This window comes from Myotis lucifugus, unplaced genomic scaffold (assembly GCF_000147115.1).
Source record: "Myotis lucifugus unplaced genomic scaffold, Myoluc2.0 scaffold_96, whole genome shotgun sequence".
In the NCBI taxonomy this organism is placed as follows: domain Eukaryota; kingdom Metazoa; phylum Chordata; class Mammalia; order Chiroptera; family Vespertilionidae; genus Myotis; species Myotis lucifugus.
Window position 1 is genome coordinate 23,124 of NW_005871144.1, and position 20,323 is coordinate 43,446.

General features: G+C 43.9%; 1 long non-coding RNA gene and 4 pseudogenes across 1 annotated transcript; 4 read left to right on the forward strand and 1 right to left on the reverse strand.

Moving 5' to 3' along the window:
• Window positions 1–178: 178 nt before the first annotated feature.
• LOC102422793 lies at window positions 179–10,580 on the reverse strand. The gene is made up of 4 exons (XR_002830044.1): window positions 8,894–10,580; window positions 6,502–6,578; window positions 4,664–4,796; window positions 179–497 (listed from the first exon to the last, which is right to left on the reverse strand). It is a non-coding gene; the product is annotated as an uncharacterized LOC102422793 (long non-coding RNA).
• On the forward strand, window positions 6,728–7,878 carry LOC102422488 (annotated as a pseudogene).
• Window positions 10,581–10,892: 312 nt separating the features above from the next.
• Window positions 10,893–12,527, forward strand: LOC102422191 (annotated as a pseudogene).
• A 720-nt stretch (window positions 12,528–13,247) lies between these two features.
• LOC102421890 lies at window positions 13,248–14,740 on the forward strand (annotated as a pseudogene).
• Window positions 14,741–14,889: 149 nt separating this feature from the next.
• On the forward strand, window positions 14,890–17,229 carry LOC111826685 (annotated as a pseudogene).
• Window positions 17,230–20,323: the final 3,094 nt, after the last annotated feature.

Sequence of the window (20,323 nt, forward strand, 5' to 3'; positions counted from 1 at the left end):
TGTGAGCCAGTAGCTCTCCACCTGCTGCCCCGCCCTCCTGTAGCTCCCCCCACCCCCCTCATAGCTTGCTGCCCTGCCCCCTCCTGTAGCTCTCTGCTGCCCGCTTGTAGGTCGCTGCCCCACCCTCCTGCTGATCCATGATCTGGTCGTTATTCTGTCAGTCGTTACGTAACAACCATTTGCATATTACATCTTTATTATATAGGATTATACTCTCCCAACAATACCCCAGTAGAATGTTCGGGAATTTTCTGTTTTGCTTATTCCAGTAAGCCCAGTGTCTACAATAGTACATGGCACAGGGTAGGTGCTCAATAAATATTTGTTGAATGAGTGAAAGGCTGATCACATCTGCAGTGTAGGGATTTATCCAGTTCAACTCTCAGGAGCAGTCTTGATTCCCTTACCTCCAGGTGCTTGCAGAGCGGCCCACAGAAATTCAGGTGCTGCCCTCAGCTTGGAGGTGGTAGTTGAAGCAATGGATCGTGGTGTGGTATCTTGGGAAGAGCAAGAAAGAGAACAAATGGGGGCCAAGAGCAGACCTAGAGCAGCAGTTCTCAAATTTTTAAATATCAGAATCCCTTTATACTTTAAAAATTGTTGAGTGCCGAAACCGGTTTGGCTCAGTGGATAGAGCGTCAGCCTGCGGACTGAAGGGTCCCAGGTTCGATTCCGGTCAAGGGCATGTACCTGGGTTGCGGGCACATCCCCAGTGGGAGATGTGCAGGAGGCAGCTGATCAATGTTTCTCTCTCATCGATATTTCTAACTCTCTATCTCTCTCCCTTCCTCTCTGTAAAAAAATCAATAAAATATATTTTAAAAAAAATTGTTGAGGACTCCAAGGAGTTCTCTTTATATGAGCATGTCAATATTTATTGCATTAAAATTCAAACAAAACTTAAAAATATTAATTTACTTAAAAATAGCAACAAAAAATACATTACATGTTAGCATAAATAACATTTTTATTTAAAATGTAGCCGTATTTTCTAAAACAAAAGTTAACAAGAGGAGTGGGATTTGCTTTTTTCAAATCTCTTGTGTCTGGCTTAATAGAAGGCAGCTGGATTCTCACATCAGCTTCTGCACTCAATCTGTGGAGATATGTTTTGGTTGAAAACATGTATTTGAAAAAGGGAGGATCCTGAGGACTCAAATGTACTCTGACCATAGGGAAAAAAGTTCTCTGACCACATTCTGAAAACTGCTGTCCTACAGCGACAGTTCTTATAGAGCCCCCAGCCCTCCAGAGACCCCAGGCCCTGATATTAGAACAGGATTCCTGTTTCTCACTCTTTCTACCTCCAGCCTCTTTGCTTAGGATTGTGCACGTCGCCACTAACGGATGAAACAGCTGGTAGCCCTGAGCAGGAAAACTGGGTAAGTTCCTGAGGGAGTGTGCTGGTCTTGGGTAGAAGGGAGTGGACTAGCCCTCCTAGAGAGGGGCTGAGGGAAAGAAATGACATCTTGCGTTTTCAGGAAGGAGAAGAGGTTACAAAGTTCAGGCACATTTATGAACAAACATGTCTCAGTGCCAGCGCTGCAAAGGAAACAAACAAAGAAGCTCAACCTGCTGGGGTGAGTCCAAGGAGCGGGTTCTCCGAGGGGGAGGAGCTGGTGCACATAATTATATCTCTGCCTCTGCATCTCCTCAGGCCTAACTGGCAGGGTCACAGCTTTGTCAACATTGAGAAACTGATGGAAAGATGGCAGAACCCACCAGGTGCAGCTCTAAGACTTGTACATTCTCAGCATGTTGGAGTGGCCTTGCTACCATGGTGGGAAGGCTCCAGGTAAACACCTGTTTATAAACCCTTCCCCATGAGCCAGCACCACTACTAACACCTTCCCTGTGTACCTTGCTTACTACCTGCTTTATAGAGGGAAGGTACAGGCAGCCAACTGTCAGTAGCCCTGGCCTGGCCCCAGATAACACTCATCTTCCATCACAAGCGGCCCAGCTCTACCTGAAAAAGTGTATGTATACATAGACATGAGTGATCTCATGGTCATCAGTGAGTGGACTGTGTGCTGCTGTAATTAAAGGCAAGAGCCACACCCTTGAATCTTTTAATAAACAGATAACAAGTCCAAACTTTGTGCTTACAACTTCCCAATGCTATTTCTCAAATACTAAGGAGTAACTTACCATTTCTACTGCACTTAGTGACTGTGACATCTTTTGCATTATTGCTCTGTGTTGCTATTTAGGTGGCCTGGGACCACTATCTTGTTTAGCACAGTAATCTCCATGTTTCAAACAGCATGTGGTACCTAGAAAGCACTTTAATAGTTTTTAGTGAATTAATTCTGGTGGTCTTATTTAATATGTGCCAAAATCATGTGCTTTTCATATTATATCATTTAATTAAACAGTTCATGTAATGCTTATCTTCCCAAGAAAGTATACAAACTTTTTGAAAGCAAGGAAATGAATGCTTGTGGTTATTTTTAGACATTCTACACAGCACCCTATGTCAACCTACTTTATGGGAATGTTCCTCAAATTCATCTAAAAGACATGTTTTACAGTTTTAAAAGATATATCTATTTATCATATTGCTACAAGGTAGGACTGGCTTATTTTTTTTTCTTTTAAACCCCACTAATGGTTTTAGGGTAGAGAAAAGTATTAGTTTATGGTCTAATAATGGCCCCTATTATTCAGCAAAGGTCCCAGCTAAAAGGTGTATTTCACTATCTATTATGTAACAAAATTGGGCTACATATAAAAGTATGTGTTTAGCATACTAGGTCCCCACATCATTTCCAACCAGAAAAACTCTGCTTTTATCTGTTTACAATGTAAAGGGTGCCACAGATTTTTACCTAAGTCAGGGCAGCAATGCCCACCAAGGAAGATGTGGTATTTCAATGAAAACCTTGACAGACATTAAAATAGCAGATGAGTTCACTAATGGAGAGCCAGACAGAGAAATTTCCCACCTAGAAACAGAAGAATTCTATGTCTCTCCAAGAACTCACTTTACCTATTAGCTCAAAGGAAAAGTATAATAAGTGTTTTTTTTAATACAACAGCTTTACTGAAGTGAATTCACACTCCATAAAATTTACACTTTTAAAGTTTACAATTCAGTGGATTTTAGTATATTTATAGAATTATGTAACCATCATCTAATTTTAAAACATTTTTATCAAAACAAAAACTTAGTTTTTAATCCCCAAAAGAAACCCCATGCTCATTAGTAGTCACTCTCTATTTCCTATTTCCCCCAGGCCTTGGTAACTACTAATCTACTTCTTTCTCTATGAATTTGCCTTTTATGGACATTTAATATAAATGAAATTGTACAATATGTGGACTTTTACATCTGGCTTCTTTCACTGAGCATGTTTTCTTTTTTAAAAATATATTTTTATTGATTTCAGAGAGGGAGAGGGAGATAGAGACATCAATGATGAGAGAGAATCATTAATTGGCTGCCTCCTGCACACCCCCTACTGGGGATCGAGGCTGCAACCCCAGCATGTGCCCTTGACCGGAATCGAACCTGGGACCCTTCAGTCTACAGGCCAATGCTCTATCCATTGAGCCAAACCAGCCAGGGCTGAGCATAACGTTTTCAAGGTTCATCCATTTATTGCTTATATCAGTATTTTATTCCTTTTTACAAACACTATTTCATTGTATGGATATGCCAAATCTTGTTTATCCATCAATTGATGGACATTTGGCTATTATAAATAATGCTACTCTAAACATTTATGCGTCAGTTTGTGTGTATAGATATGCTTTCAATTCTCTTGGTTGTGTACTTAGGTGTGGTATTGTTGGGTCATACATAACTCTATGTTTAACAAGTTGAGGAATTGATAAACTGTTTTCCAAAGCAGCAGCACCATTTTTTGACCCCACCAGCAGTATATAAGAGCTCTGATTTCTCCACACCCTCACCAGCGCCTGCCATTCTCTTCTTTATTCTAGCAAGCCTAGTGAATGTGAAATGCTATCTCTTACTGGTTTTTATTTGCATTTCACTAATAACTAATGACGTTGAACATCTTTTCATGTACTGATTGACCACTTGTATGTCTTCTTTGGAGTAATGTGTATTAAAATCGTTTGCCCATTTTTAAAGTGGGGTTATTTGTCTTTTTATTGTAGAGTTGTAAGAGTTCTTTATACATTCTGGATATGAATGCCTTTTCAGATATGTAATTCACAAATAATTTCTCCATTCAGTGCATTGGGTTCTATCCTTAACTCTAAACCTTGGCAAATTATTTCATTTTTGTCATCTGGAAAATGAATGGGTTCAGAAGATTGCAGGATTTACAAATTAGGGTGCATGTACACTGGGAGCAGACATCTGTAACCCAGGAGTAGAAGACACCAAAGATTCATGTAGTTCATCTTCTAAAATGCCAATATTATTTAAAGATTTTAGGGTATGCAGAATCTTGATTTTTCCATGTGTGAAAATATAGAGAGAAGAAAAACTTTGCTGAGCAAACAGAAATGTTGACATTTTTAGAACCCGGTGGCATGGTATTGCAGTATGTCAAAGTAATCTGGGAGAGTGGACTTTAGAAAGATAAATTGTGCCTGATCATTGGAACCTGAGAGCTGAGCCTTCAAAGGCTTTTAAACGTTATTTTATGGCTTTTAACTTTTGATCACTTAAAAATCATTAACTCACAGCCTTGGCCAGTGTTTCTCAATGGTTAGAATGTCAGCCTTCACACCGAAAGGTTGCAGGTTCGCTCCCCACTCCTGGTAGGAGTGCATGCAGGGTGCATGCAGGAGGCACCCCTCCCTTCTTTCCACTCTCTCTGAAAAAGCAATGGGAAAAATATCCTTATGTGAGGATTAACAAAAAAAAAATTTTTTTAATCATTAACTCACACAAATGAGCTTAACTTCCTGCTGCCATTATTTTTTTTTTAATTTTATTTACTAGATTGTGTTTAGTTCCACTTCCTATCATGATCAGTTCCCTGAAAATACAAATAGGTTAAAGATCATGGTTTTCTTTATTGCTAGTATCATTTTTTTTAATTTACTTCTCAGAGTAGAATAATTTTGTAAAACTAAACGTTCTACAGTGAACATTTAATCTACACCAAACATGAATAGGTAGTTAAAAACAGGAAGTTGAAGTAAAACAGTTAAAAGGAAAAAACAGGCAAAATAATAAGGGAATTTCAGAATAACCTGAAATGACAGACAGTTGAAACAAACATTGCATTGGTTGTCTGGGGCACCCCAAGATGAATTTGAGGGGACAGAAGATGATAATAAATACCACCTCTACAGCCACAACTACTGAATCATTAGGAAGAAGTATGGGTTATTCTCGGCTATTCATTTAAAATATGGGTTTTAACCTGTGGTTAATGTGCACAAAGCAAAATCTTATTTATTTTCTACCCTAATACTTTAAATTTTCAATAGCCTTTTATATATTCTTTTCTTTTTTTAATAGCATCTTGATTTGTTTCATGAATGTACTGTCCTCCTAGTGTCCTGAGGCTATTAATTAGAGGTTTTTAAAACCTTCCATTCTGTCTCCGCATCCTGCAAATTCTTTTTATTCCTGTTTGTTTTGAGCCTCAAAAATCTGGTGATCCTTGCTTGACTGCAGACAGTTTAGTATAGCAATAAGAATCTATTGGCTAGTGAGCATCAATATTGGATGATATGGCCGGGTTATGTCTTAAAGAACTCTGGTGTCAGTATTTAACCTAATCACATTATATGCACTTGTTGTACAAGTGAAGAATAACTGTAATATGTTTATTAGTTAAGCTAAAATATCACCTTTTTTTCTTCCCTGAAACTCAAAAAACTAATTATATCATTTTAGATATAACACTTATAGCAATGAGTCATATTTGGCTGCAAGCCATAATCAATATCCCAGAGAAAATTTGGCAAAACATCAACATCAAAACTTCATTTTGAGCTTCTCTGTGAAGGTGGTTATAGTTGTTCTTTAGCTGTGCATTTCAAACATTCTTTTGGCCTTTCTCTGTATGTTCAGGAATATTTTTAAATGACATAGCTCAGGGAATATCAGTTTTATCTTCTTGTACAAATCTTAAGTTTTTAAGGATAAAATAAGAACATGGTAAAGATAACTCAGGCAATGTTGATTTGATTGTTTTGTAAAAATCCTCAATCTTTCTGGATGTTATAAGGACATGGAAATGTTCTTTCTTAAGAATTAAGAGAAAATCATCAGCCAAATCTCAATTTTATTTTATGTTCTGGGGTTTTAAACTACCAAAAGAAAATCTCTACACGATTTTACTTGGGCTTGAAAATTATAATTACTTCTCTAAAACAAGTATTCATTTCGTAACCTGTTAACATTATACAGTAGAAAGAGCCCTAGTGGCTTAAATTCTACTTTATTATATCACCCTAAGTCCAAATACTGTAAAAATTGGAGGACTTCTTTTGAGTGGCTAAGTGGTTGAGCATCGACCCAGGCACCAAAAGGTCACCAGTTTGATTCCTGGTCACTGCACATACCAGACTGCAGGTTCGTCCCCTATACCAAACAGGAGGGATCCCCAGTTTCCATAGGTTATCTCACATCTCTTGGATTCCTGGAATTGCAAAGACAAAAAGAAGAATGCTTAAACATTATGCAATGTACTGGGTTGGCCAAACTTCTCAAAGTAGTCCCTGAATTGGTCCCCAAACACTCCTTAGGTGCCTCACCCACCGGGGGTCATCATCATAGTCAGGTGCCACCCAGAGGAGTGTCCAGTCAGACAGTTCTGTTGAATCAGGATGATGGTGATGAATCATCTATTCTAGACCAATTGAAACTGCACCTGTTCTCTCTCTGGACTTTGAACTTTAGAAAACAGTAAGTTAATTGATAGTGACAGTGTAAGTGGAATACAAAAAAGCACAAACAGAAAGAGTGGTTGAGTCATAGCAATGACAGAGCATTACAGTAAGGATCAACAAATATCTGCTAAAGAGTCACAAAACAGAGCCAGCGCCTGCCTCAGAGCAGCAGCAGCACTGTGGCTGCCAAGGGTTTCTCTGGCCATTGTTTCTCCCTCTGGTCTACAGCATGGGGAATATCTTTGCGAACCTCTTCAAGGGCCTTTTTGGCAAAAAAGAAATGCGCATTCTCATGGTGGGCCTGGACCGTGCTGGGAAGACCACCATCCTGTACAAACTGAAGCTGAATGAGGTCGTGACCACCACGCCCACGATAGGTTTCTTCGTGGAGACTGTGGAGTATAAGAACATCAGCTTCGTCTTGTGGGACGTAAACAGCCAGGACAAGATGCGGGTTTTTTGGAGCCAAAACTGCCCAGACAGACATGGCCTCATCTTTGTGGTTGACAGCACTGACCAAGAACGCATGGACGAGGCCCAGACAGGAGTTGATGCGGATGATGACAGAGCTCAAGGATGTTGTCCTGCTAGTGCTTGCAAACAAGCAGGACCTCCCCAATGCCATGAGCACAGCTGACATCACAGACAAGCTGGGCCTGCACTCTCTGCACCACAGGAACTGGTACCTTCAGGCCACCTCTGCCATCACTGGGGCTGGGCTCTATGAGGGACTGGACTGGCTGGCCAATCAGTTCCAGAACCAGAACTGAGCCACACTCCTCTCTTCCCCCTCACTCCCTCCTTCACCCTTGCTTTCCTGTCCATGTGGCAGATGTATCCCTGTGGTGTGAGTGCCAGAAGCTGTCCCCATGGTTGGTCTCAGTGTGCTCCATCATGCTGTGCATGTGCAGATGCAGCCTACACCTGGGTTTTTATTTAAATAATTCTTGTTTCTGGTACTCACATGCATTATGCAACGGGGGCAGCCAATCAGCCAATCCAAGTTTCTCTTTCTCTCTCCAAAAATAAATAAAAACGTATCTTTTTAAAGTTGGAGCACTGCAGTATATTCTAAAAATGAACTGAGCTGTCTTTCTCATGGGATTTTAGCTGACTAGAAGGACAGGATTTAATTGACTATTCTGGGATCTGAGAATAAAGATTTGACATGATATGTTTCAATCCATTTTCTTTAAATTCCTTGCAATTGCCCTGACTGGTTTGGCTCAGTGGATAGAGTGTCAGCCTGCAGACTCAAGGGTCCCAGGTTCGATTCCAGTCAAGGGCATGTACCTTGGTTGCGGGCACATCCCCAGTGCAGGGTATGCAGGAGGTAGCTGATCGATGTTTCTCTCTCATCGATGTTTCTAACTCTCTATCCCTCTCCCCTCCTCTCTGTAAAAAATCAATAAAATATTTTCTTTAAATTCCTTGCAATTAATTTGTCTTATTTTCTGAAATTGTCAAATGAAATAACCAAAGGTAAACAGATTGATTGGAGGCAGTGATTTCCATGGAGGTAAACAAATGTCCATGTTTTTATACTGAACAAGAGTAAGACCATTTTTTCTATCGGGGGTTCATAAGCAAGTAAAAAAACAACTTAATTATTTGGGGGTTCTTTGTTTTTGAGAGACAAACAAAACTTGCAATTAATTTGGCTTTAAAATTAGGAACATCAACAATAAAACTTTACTAAACCATGGAAATAAATTTTCTTTTTAAATTGCCCCTTTTGGATTTTCATATTCCTGTCATTTCTCTCCAAATGAACCAGAGTGAAAGTCTGGGAGCCATCTCTTTTATTCTGCCTTCTTCTTACACCTCGCCTTTATACTTCTAGCCTATCTCCACTAGACTCATGTTGTCAGTCACCAAGACTCAGGATTGTATTCCCATGTGCACCATTCCATTTCCTCTGAATATCTTAGCCTGAGTCTTCAGGTGTCTCACTGCTAAGTTATTGCCATTTGTCTCACTGCCTCCAATCTCTGGAGGAGTTTCAAGCTTATTTGCCTAAAGAGTCAGGTAAGTAAAGAGTGAAATGAGCTGGATGAGCACAGACCTCTTTAAATTGTTCCAGACAATTGTTGCTTCATCAGGGATGAGGGGGCAGTGTTGAGAGAAATCCAACTTTCCAAGAAAAGCCAGAGATTCCCAGAGTTTCCACAGGCCATCTCACTTCCCTTGGATTCCTAGAATTGCAGGGACAAAAAGAAGGAGGCTCTGTGCCTGGGAGATAGGTTGTGCAAGGTACTGTGCTGGCCAAACATCTTGAAGTGGTCCCTGAAGTGATCCTCAATGACTCCTTATAGATAGGTGCCGTGCCCCCTGGCTCATCATCCTGGCCAAGTGCCACCCAGAGGAGTGTCTAGTAAAACAGTTCTGTTGAACCAGGAAGATGGTGACGAATCATCTAATCTAGACCAATTGAAACTGCACCAGTCACTTGCTCTCTCTGGACTGTGAACTTTATTTTTTTTGTTGTTTTGTTTCCACTGCATTTATTACTAATGTAAAAAACTTTTAAAAAAACCAAAATTCATTTTCAGTTCTCCAGCGGCTCTCACCCTCCCTCTTGTCCTCACAACTCCTGACCCGTCCTCAGGGCCAGTTCAAGACTGAGTCCGCTCATTGCCGTTTTCACAGAAAACAACCAGCAGCAGCGACGGAGGTGGGGAGAGGGCGGCAGGACTGTGCAGGTGGAGAGTCACAGAATTCACACGGAAGGCCTGTGGCCTCCCAGGGCCTGGGCTAAGGAGCACGGCTGTGGAGAAAGAGGGTGGGCCCACCAGCGGATTAGAGCACACCTCCTGGGCCCGTGTCAAACCCAGAAAAAGGGACCCCAGAAGAATGGGGGGCCAGGGAGGCCGTCCCTGTTGGGGTGGGAAGAGCCGAGAGGCACCAAGAGCCTCGCTGGTTTTGGCAGAAACTCTAGTGTGGAGAAGCCACAGACAGGCCACGGACACTGAGAAAGGCTCCGGGGATGCGTTCACCAAGCGCAGCGATCACAGCCACGCGACTGTCAGCGAAGCTACGGGATCCAAGAGCAGGCGAGCGGGCTTCCAGGAGGGACTGTCCGTCATCCGGCCAGACAGCCTGGGAGTTCCTTGGAGCAGCTGCCAACACAGGGGGCGGGGTTCGCACATGGGGGACCTGAGACAAGCAGCCGGAGGGTGGGAGGAAACCGCTCCAGGCTCCGGACTCGGACTCGAGGGCAGCAGCGGGCTGCGGAGCTGCGGGACAGACGCAGGAGAGGCAGCCCCCAGCGCGTCCTCTGCTCCGCAGTCAGTGGCGAGGCGAGAGGACCCAGGAGGCAGCCGAGATGGGGGCCCGAAGGCGAGGCTCTGGAGGCTGGATCTGCAGAAAGAATGCCCACCTCTCCCCAGGGATGAAACACAGCTCTGAACCCCAAATGGGGGAGGTGACGGAGGGCGGTGGGAAATGCATGGCCGCCGGGTCTCCAGGGCTCCCTCCAGCTCCGCGGGGAAGGCAGGCTCACAGAGGAGGTCCGTTGACGCCTGGGTGGTAGAAGGCACAGAGGTCCTCATACCGACAGCGCCCTTTTTTGGCAAAGTGTCGGCAGACCGGGCGATTAGATTTGTCTTCCATAACCTGGGGTTCATCCTCGAGGGGGCAGGTCTTCTTGACAAGCGACCAGCTCTTGAGCCTTCGAGGATGTCTCTGTTCTTCGTGAAAGCCTCCCCTGGGGGGACTACCTTGGTCCGGCCCAGGAAAGGAGGCTCAGCACTGACCGCGACCATATGGGCGAGACCTGGGGCCGAAGCCTCCCCACACCGGGCCTCTGCTCCGGGGAGCAGGTGGGAGACTCCGCAGTGGTGGAACCATCAGTCCCCTTGATCCTGGGGGACCTCTGCGAACAGCTGACTTGGGGTCCCCAGGATGTCCATTGGCCATGGGGGCAGGGCCCAGAAGGCTGGGTGGTGCTGGGGCGGCGGCTGCAGCTGAGTTGGTTTCTTCCGTTTCGGCAACGTGGCAGCCGGAGGAGGAGGGGGGAAAAGGGGAGGGGGCGGGAGCGCGGACTTATGTTTCCGGTTCCGGGGCGGCGGCGGGGGCAGAGGCGCCCCGAGGAGTTTCCGGGAGGCTGCGGGAGCCTCTGTGAAGTTTCTCAGGTCACCCTCCCCTCGCCGCCGCCCCCACTGCGCTCGCGAAGGTCCGGCCTCCTCCCCGCAGGACGCCCAAGGCTCCTCGGCTCCTCGGCGCGGCCGCGGGCTCTCGCGCTCGGCCCCAGGGCTGTCCCACCCGAAGGTCGCCACATCCGACCCGGTTACTATGGTAACACCAGAGGCACCACGGCGTGACCTCTGACCTCCCTCCTCGCCGGCGCTGGGGACCGTGGACGGCTCCTCCTCAACCTCCGCCAGGAACCGGGTCCGGCCTGGCGCCCGCCCTCGCCAGCAGGGGTAGGACCGCCCCGTGCCCAGGTGCGCAGCAGCTCCGCCCCGGCGCGCCAGGTGGTGCGGACAGGCGTTCCCCCCTCCGAGCGCGCGGTGGTAGCGCCCATGAGGATGGGCTCGAGCCTCCCACCAGCGCCCTGCACTTTGAACTTTAAACAGTGAGTTAATGGGGAGTGACAGTGCAAGTGTCAGAGCAATGAAAAGCATTAGAATAAGGGTCAGCAAATATCTGCTAAAGAGTGACAAAATAGAACCAGCTCCTGGCTCAGAGCAGTAGTAGCAGCAGCCGCACCGTGACTGCCAAGGGTTTCTCTGGCCATTGTTTCTCCCTCTGGTCTACAGCATGGGGAATATCTTTGCGAACCTCTTCAAGAGCCTTTTTGGCAATAAAGAAATGCGCCTTCTCATGGTGGGCCTGGACAGTGCAGGGAAGACCACCATCCTGTACAAACTGAAGCTGAATAAGGTCGTGGAAACAGTGCCCACGATAGGTTTCAACCTGGAGACTTTGGAGTATAAGAACATCAGCTTCGTCGTGTGGGATGTACACAGCCAGGACAAGAGCCGGGTTTTTTGGAGCCAATACTGCCCAGGAAGACATGGCCTCATCTTTGTGGTTGACAGCACTGACCAAGAACGCATGGACGAGGCCAGACAGGAGTTGATGCGGATGATGACAGAGCTCAAGGATGTTGTCCTGCTAGTGCTTGCAAACAAGCAGGACCTCCCCAATGCCATGAGCACAGCTGACATCACAGACAAGCTGGGCCTGCACTCTCTGCACCACAGGAACTGGTACCTTCAGGCCACCTCTGCCATCACTGGGGCTGGGCTCTATGAGGGACTGGACTGGCTGGCCAATCAGTTCCAGAACCAGAACTGAGCCACACTCCTCTCTTCCCCTTCACTCCCTCCTTCACCCTTGCTTTCCTGTCCATGTGGCAGATGTATCCCTGTGGTGTGAGTGCCAGAAGCTGTCCCCATGGTTGGTCTCAGTGTGCTCCATCATGCTGTGCATGTGCAGATGCAGCCTACACCTGGGTTTTTATCTAAATAATTCTTGTTTCTGGTACTCACATGCATTATGCAACGGAGGCAACCAATCAGCCAATCCATGTTTCTCTTTCTCCAATAATCAATAAAAACACATATTTTTAAAATTGGAGCACTGCAGTATTTTCTAAAAATGAACTGAGCTGTCTTTCTCATGGGATTTTAGCTGACTAGAAGGCCAGGATTTAATTGACTATTCTGGGATCTGAAAATAAAGATTTGACATGATATGTTTCAATCCATTTTCTTTAAATTCCTTGCAAGTAATTTTCTTATTTTCTGAAATTGTCAAATGAAATAACCAAAGGTAAACAGATTGATTGGAGGCAGTGATTTCCATGGAGGTAAACAAATGTCCATGTTTTTATACTGAACAAGAGTAAGAACATTTTTTTCTATCAGGGGTTCATAATCAAGTAAAAAACAACTTAATTATTTGGGGGTTCTTTTGTTTTTGAGAGACAAACAAAACTTGCAATTAATTTGGCTTTAAAATTAAGAACATCAAGAATAAAACTTTACTAAACAATGGAAATAAATTTTCTTTTTAAATTGCCCCGTTTGGATTTTCATATTCCTGTCATTTCTCTCCAAATGATCCAGCTTGAAACTCTGGGAGCCATCTCTTTTATTCTGCCTTCTTCTTACACCTCACCTTTATACTTCTAGCCTATCTCCACTAGACTCATGCTGTCAGTCACAGAATCTCAGGATTGTATTCCCATGTGCACCATTCCATTTCCTCTGAAAATCTTAGCCTGCGTTTTCAGGTGTCTCACTGCTAAGTTATTGCCATTTGTCTCCCTGCATCCAATCTCTGGAGAAGTTTTAAGCTTATTTGCCTAAAGAGTCAGGTAAGTAAAGAGTGAAATGAGCTGGATGAGCACAAACCTCTTTAAAAGTCTCTACTCAGCTCCAGTCAATTGTTGCTTCATCAGGGATGAGGGGGCAGTGTTGAGAGAAATCCAACTTTCCAAGAAAAGCCAGAGATTCCCAGAGTTTCCACAGGCCATCTCACTTCTCTTGGATTCCTAGAATTGCAGGGACAAAAAGAAGGAGGCTCTGTGCCTGGGAGATAGGTTGTGCAAGGTACTGTGCTGGCCAAACTTCTTGAAGTGGTCCCTGAAGTGATCCTCAATGACTCCTTATAGATAGGTGCCGTGCCCCTGGCTCATCAACCTGGCCAAGTGCCACCAAGAGGAGTGTCTAGTAAAACAGTTCTGTTGAACCAGGATGATGGTGATGAATCATCTAATCTAGACCAATTGAAACTGCACCAGTCACTTGCTCTCTCTGGACTTTGAACTTTAAATACTGAGTTAATTGGTAGTGACAGTGCAAATGTCACAGCAATGAAAAGAATTAGAATAAGGGTCAACAAATATCTGCTAAAGAGTGACAAAATAGAACCAGCTCCTGGCTCAGAGCAGCAGCAGCAACAACAGCAGCAGCACCGTGACTGCCAGGGTTTCTCTGGCCATTGTTTCTCCCTCTGGTCTACAGCATGGGGAATATCTTTGCGAACCTCTTCAAGGGCCTTTTTGGCAAAAAGGAAATGCGCATTCTCATGGTGGGCCTGGACCGTGCAGGGAAGACCACCATCCTGTACAAACTGAAGCTGAATGAGGTCGTGGAAACCGTTCCCACGATAGGTTTCAACGTGGAGACTTTGGAGTGTAAGAATATCAGCTTCGTCGTGTGGGACGCAGCAAGCCAGGACAAGATCCGGCCTCTGTGGAGCCAATACTGCAAAGACGGAGAAGGTCTCATCTTTGTGGTTGACAGCACTGACCAAGAACGCATGGACGAGGCCAGACAGGAGTTGATGCGGATGATGACAGAGCTCAAGGATGTTGTCCTGCTAGTGCTTGCAAACAAGCAGGACCTCCCCAATGCCATGAGCACAGCTGACATCACAGACAAGCTGGGCCTGCACTCTCTGCACCACAGGAACTGGTACCTTCAGGCCACCTCTGCCATCACTGGGGCTGGGCTCTATGAGGGACTGGACTGGCTGGCCAATCAGTTCCAGAACCAGAACTGAGCCACACTCCTCTCTTCCCCCTCACTCCCTCCTTCACCCTTGCTTTCCTGTCCACGTGGCAGATGCATCCCTGTGGTGTGAGTGCCAGAAGCTGTCCCCATAGTTGGTCTCAGTGTGCTTCATCATGCTATGCATGTGCAGATGCAGCCTACACCTGGGTTTTTATCTAAATAATTCTTGTTTCTGGTACTCACATGCATTATGCAATGGAGGCAGCCAATCAGCCAATCCATGTTTCTCTTTCTCCAAAAATCAGTAAAAACACATATTTTTAAAATTGGAGCACTGCAGTATTTTCTAAAAATGAACTGAGCTGTCTTTCTCATGGGATTTTAGCTGACTAGAAGGACAGGATTTAATTGACTATTCTGGGATCTGAAAATAAAGATTTGACATGGTATGTTTCAATCCATTTTCTTTAAATTCCTTGCAAGTAATTTTCTTATTTTCTGAAATTGTCAAATGAAATAACCAAAGGTAAACAGATTGATTGGAGGCAGTGATTTCCATGGAGGTAAACAAATGTCCATGTTTTTATACTGAACAAGAGTAAGAACATTTTTTTATCAGGGGTTCATAAGCAAATAAAAAAACAATTATTTGAGGGTTCTTTGTTTTTGAGATACAAACAAAACTTGCAATTAATTTGGCTTTAAAATTAGGAACATCAACAATAAAACTTTACTAAACCATGGAAATAAATTTTCTTTTTAAATTGCCCCTTTTGGACTTTCATATTCCTGTCATTTCTCTCCAAATGAACCAGAGTGAAAGTCTGGGAGCCATCTCTTTTATTCTGCCTTCTTCATATACCTCGCCTTTATACTTCTAGCCTATCTCCACTAGACTCATGTTGTCAGTCACAAAATCTCAGGATTGTATTCCCATGTGCACCATCTCATTTGCTCTGAATATCTTAGCCTGAGTCTTCAGGTGTCTCACTGCTAAGTTATTGCCATTTGTCTCACTGCCTCCAATCTCTGGAGGAGTTTCAAGCTTATTTGCCTAAAGAGTCAGGTAAGTAAAGAGTGAAATGAGCTGAATGAGCACAGGCCTCTTTATATTGTTCCAGACAATTGTTGCTTCATCAGGGATGAGGGGGCAGTGTTGAGAGAAATCCAACTTTCCAAGAAAAGCCAGAGATTCCCAGAGTTTCCACAGGCCATCTCACTTCCCTTGGATTCCTAGAATTGCAGGGACAAAAAGAAGGAGGCTCTGTGCCTGGGAGATAGGTTGTGCAAGGTACTGTGCTGGCCAAACTTCTTGAAGTGGTCCCTGAAGTGATCCTCAATGACTCCTTATAGATAGGTGCCGTGCCCCCTGGCTCATCATCCTGGCCAAGTGCCACCCAGAGGAGAGTCTAGTAAAACAGTTCTGCTGAACCAGGATGATGGTGACCAATCATTTAATCTAGACCAATTGAAACTGCACCAGTCACTTGCTCTCTATGGACTTTGAACTTTAAATACTGAGTTAATTGGTAGTGAGAGTTTAAGTGTCAGAGCAATGAAAAGAATTAGAATAAGGGTCAACAAATATCTGCTAAAGAGTTACAAAATAGAACCAGTGCCTGGCTCAGAGCAGCAGCAACAGCAGCAGCACCGTGGCTGCCAAGGGCTTCTCTGGCCATTGTTTCTCCCTCTGGTCTACAGCATGGGGAATATCTTTGCGAACCTCTTCAAGGGCCTTTTTGGCAAAAAAGAAATGTGCATTCTCATGGTGGGCCTGGACCGTGCTGGGAAGACCACTATCCTCTACAAACTGAAGTTGGGTGAGATCTTGACCACGATTCCCACGATAGGTTTCAACGTGGAGACTGTGAAGTACAAGAATATCAGCTTTATTGTGTGGGACGCAAGCAGCCAGGACAAGATCCGGCCCCTCTGGCGCCACTGCTGCCCAAACGGACAAGGGCTCATCTTTGTGGTTGACAGCACTGACCAAGAACGCATGGACGAGGCCAGAGAGGCGCTCATGGGGATGGTGGTGGAGTTCACAGATATTGTCCTGCTAGTGCTTGCAAACAAGCAGGACCTCCCCAATGCCATGAACGCAGCTGCAATCACAGACAAGCTGGGCCTGCACTCTCTGCACCACAGGAACTGGTACCTGCAGGCTACCTCTGCCATCACTGGGGCTGGGCTCTATGAGGGACTGGACTGGCTGGCCAATCAGTTCCAGAACCAGAACTGAGCCACTCTCCTCTCTCCTCTCTCCTCCCTCACTCCCTCCTTCACCCTTGCCTTCCTCTCATGTGGCAGTGTACCCCTGTGGTATGAGTACCAGTAGCTGTCTTCATGGTTTGTCTCAGTGTGCTTCATCATGCTGTGCATGTGCAGATGCAGCCTACACCCGGGTTTTAATTTAAATAGTTCTTGTTTCCCATGAGGCAGTTTCTGATACTCCTATGCAATATTATGCAAAGGAAGGCAGCCAATCAGCTGATCAATGTCTGTCTGTCTCTTTCTCTCCTCCTCCTCCTCCTCCTTTCTCTCTCTCTCTAAAAATCAATAAAAACATTTTTTAAAAATTGGAGCACTGCAGTATTTTCTAAAAAGGAAACATGCTGTTTTTCTCATGAGATTTTAGCTAACTAGAAGAACAGGATTAAATAGACTATACCGGTACCTGAAAAATAAAGGAGATTTGACACGGTATGTTTCATTTTCACGGAAATGTTCCATTTTCCTTAATTTATTTTAAATTTCTTGTAAGTACTTTAAGTCTTATTTTCTGAAAATGCCAAATGAAGTAGCCAGAGGTAAACAGATTGGAAGCAGTGATTTCCATGGAGGCAAACAGATTTCCATGTTTTCATACTGAACAAGAGTAGGAACACTTTTTCTATCAGGGGTTCATAAGCAAGTAAAAAACAACTTAATTATTTGGGGGTTCTTCTGTTTTTGAGAGACAAAATAAAATTTGCAAATAATTTGACTGTAAAATTAAGAACATCCAAAATAAATCCTTACTAAACCACGGAAGTAAATTTTCTCTTCAAATTACCCTTTTGGATTTTCATATTCCTGTCAAGGCTATCATTTCTCTCCAAATGAACCAGATTGAAAGTCTGAGAGCCATCTCTTTTATTCTGCCTTCTTCTTACACCTCACCCTCATACTTCTACCTGGTCTGGTCTCTCCATTAGACTCATGCTGTCAGTCACCAAGTCTCAGGATTGTATTCCCATGTGCACCATTCCATTTCCTCTGAATATCAGCCTGAGTCCTCAGGTGCCTTTAGCTCTTTTTCCCACTCTTTAATACGTGGTTTACTTTTCAATTAAAACAAACAAAAACAAAAAAACTCCTCTAAAGACACTGACTGTTGAATTAACAAAAGTAAAACCAAGGTGTGCTCTAGAACCAAATGGTTCAAGAGCCCTGAGGACTGCCCAAGATTTACTTCAGCTTTGAATGTCTTGCTACCTCCATGATTGGCCCTTTGTGCCCAGAAAAGAGCATCGGACCTTTTTCTTTATATCATATAGCACAGATGAAACCAGGTCTGAATATTAAAATGAGACTTTCCTAAGGGCCTATAGGAATTAGAGACAAAGAGTAATACAAAATCTGTTGTAAATGTTTCCCTCCACGTCCCGTGTGGTTCAGGGCTCAGGATCTGGAAGAGGAGCCACACACAAATGAAAGAGAAAAGACAAGAGATAATTTGGGAATATTGGGGTGCCAGGCAGGTAAGTCCAACTCAAGAGGAAGGACTTCCACCGGTGCGCAGGCCGCACCAACCATTTTATAGTCAGAGGTAAACAAGGTAGTGGTTACCATAGTTACACTGTTCTTGTGAGTTTTACTTGTAAAAAAAAAAAAATCAATAAAATATATTAAAAAAAAAAAAAAAAAAAAGATCTAGGGAGTGTTATAAGATCAAGCCCAATTATGCTAAGCTTGGACTTGTTTGTGACTTTGCCAACAGGTCAGTCTGAGGCTTAACCCTGTATCGGTTCCCCACAAAAATCCAATAATCTGATTCATAAAACCTGGATTGCTCTATTCTGGCAGTCCTTTCCAGCTCATGGTCTCTTGGTGGCCACTATTTTAGTGCCATTTATCCAGGTGGTAAGATTACCTTTCTTTTTTTTCTTCTTTTTAAAAATATTTTTTTATAAAAGTTTATTTGAGCCAAACTGAGGACATATGCTGGGAAGCAAGATTTCAAATGCTCTCGCAAGGTTACCTTTCTTAAAGTACAGAATCCAGGGTCTAACAGGAAGCCTACCATTCAGGCCTCAAAAGAATACACTAAATACCACACACAATAACTTACAGACAATAATAGGTGTCCTTGATTAAGGGCCTCACTGAACTGACTGCAATTAACAGCCCCTAGAAGATAAATTATTCCCCAGGACACAATGTGATGTTACCCCTAGATAAAGTCAAACCTTAGGCCTTGGGATATAGTAAAAAGAGCACTGGACTAGTCATTAAGAGTTCAAGTGATTTAGTCCCCGAATCACTGTGTAACCCTTAGCCAAGGTACTTCATCTTTAGCGGCTTTTTAAACATCATGTGTATTTTATATAAAACCTATCTCAACCTATTTTTTTAGGATTAGAGTAATCCTTTAGATTCGCATAAAATGAGAGGAGAGGAAAAGTGCCTTGAAAAAGTAGAAACTGTTAAAAACAAAAGAATTAACTCATTCCAAATGTTTCATAATCTTTGTCTACTCTTCACCAACTCTTGCCAGGCCATTCTCCTGACCAGGTCCTAATTCAATTTGTAGACCAGAAAATTCAAATTAAAGGTTCTCTAAGATCTTTTACAGCTCTTGAAGTATATGATTCCCATTCATCCAATGAACAGAAACCCTTACTATGTATTAAGCGTTGGAAACACAAAAAATGAGTAAATCTAGCAAATATGATAAACTCCAACAATCATTAATGATGGGCTATAGTATTAAAAGTTTATATAAAGTTAATTGAGAATCATTATTCTGCATATGACTGCTGCCAAACCTTGACATCCTATATAATAAAAGGGTAATATGTAAATCAACCAAATGGCGGAACAACCAGTCGCTATGATGTGCGCTGACCACCAGGGGGCAGACACTCAACGCAGGAGCTGCCCCCTGGTGGTCAGTGCACTCCCACAGGGGGACAACAGTCAGCCAGAAGCCCTGAGCCAGGCTCACTGCTGGCAAGCGCTGCTATGGTGGCAGGAGCCTCTCCCAAGGATGTCCCACACTGAACACCCCCCCTCCCCCCCCCCACAGGGCTCCTGGACTGTGACAGGGCACAGGCCAGGCTGAGGGACCCCTGCCCCAGTGCACGAATTTCATGCACTGGGTCTCTGGTTAATTATAAAACACTTATCAAGCACTACAAAGCTGAAAAGTATTGGTTAGAAACTGAGGATACAGAGACGTATAAGATTATTACGTTCTAAAAACCTACCATCTAGTATGGCAGGCAGTATGGATGTTAAATCTCTGTTCTTGCCAAACCTAGACTGGAGTACAAGTTCTGATATTAATTTACTGTATGATGTTTGACAAGTACTTTTCGCCTCTCTAAACCTGTTTCCTGTCCTATAAAACGAGGAGCTATTCCTTAGCGTTGTGCGATTCGTATGAGATAATTTATGTAAAGAACAGTTCCTGGCACATTAGCTCTTGTTTTAGCAGCCACAGTTCTTTTGTGTGTGTGTGTGTGTGTGTGTGTGTGTGTGTGTGTATGTGTGTGTGTGTGTGTGTGTATGTGTGCGCGCGCGGCCGGCAACAAAGCCAAGGGGGGCCCCCTGAAGAAGAGGGAAGTTTTCTTTTATAAAAAAAGAGAAAAAAACCAGTTCCGGAAGAGTTTTTTCTTTTTTCTGGGGGAAGAAAAGCCCCCCCCTTTGTCTTCTTATCCCCTCCGGGGGGGTGTTTCGGAAACCAAAAAACCCCCGGGTCCTTTGAAGAAGGAGGGAGTATCTTTCCCCAGCCCCAATTTGGGTTTTTTGAAAAATTTTTTTTC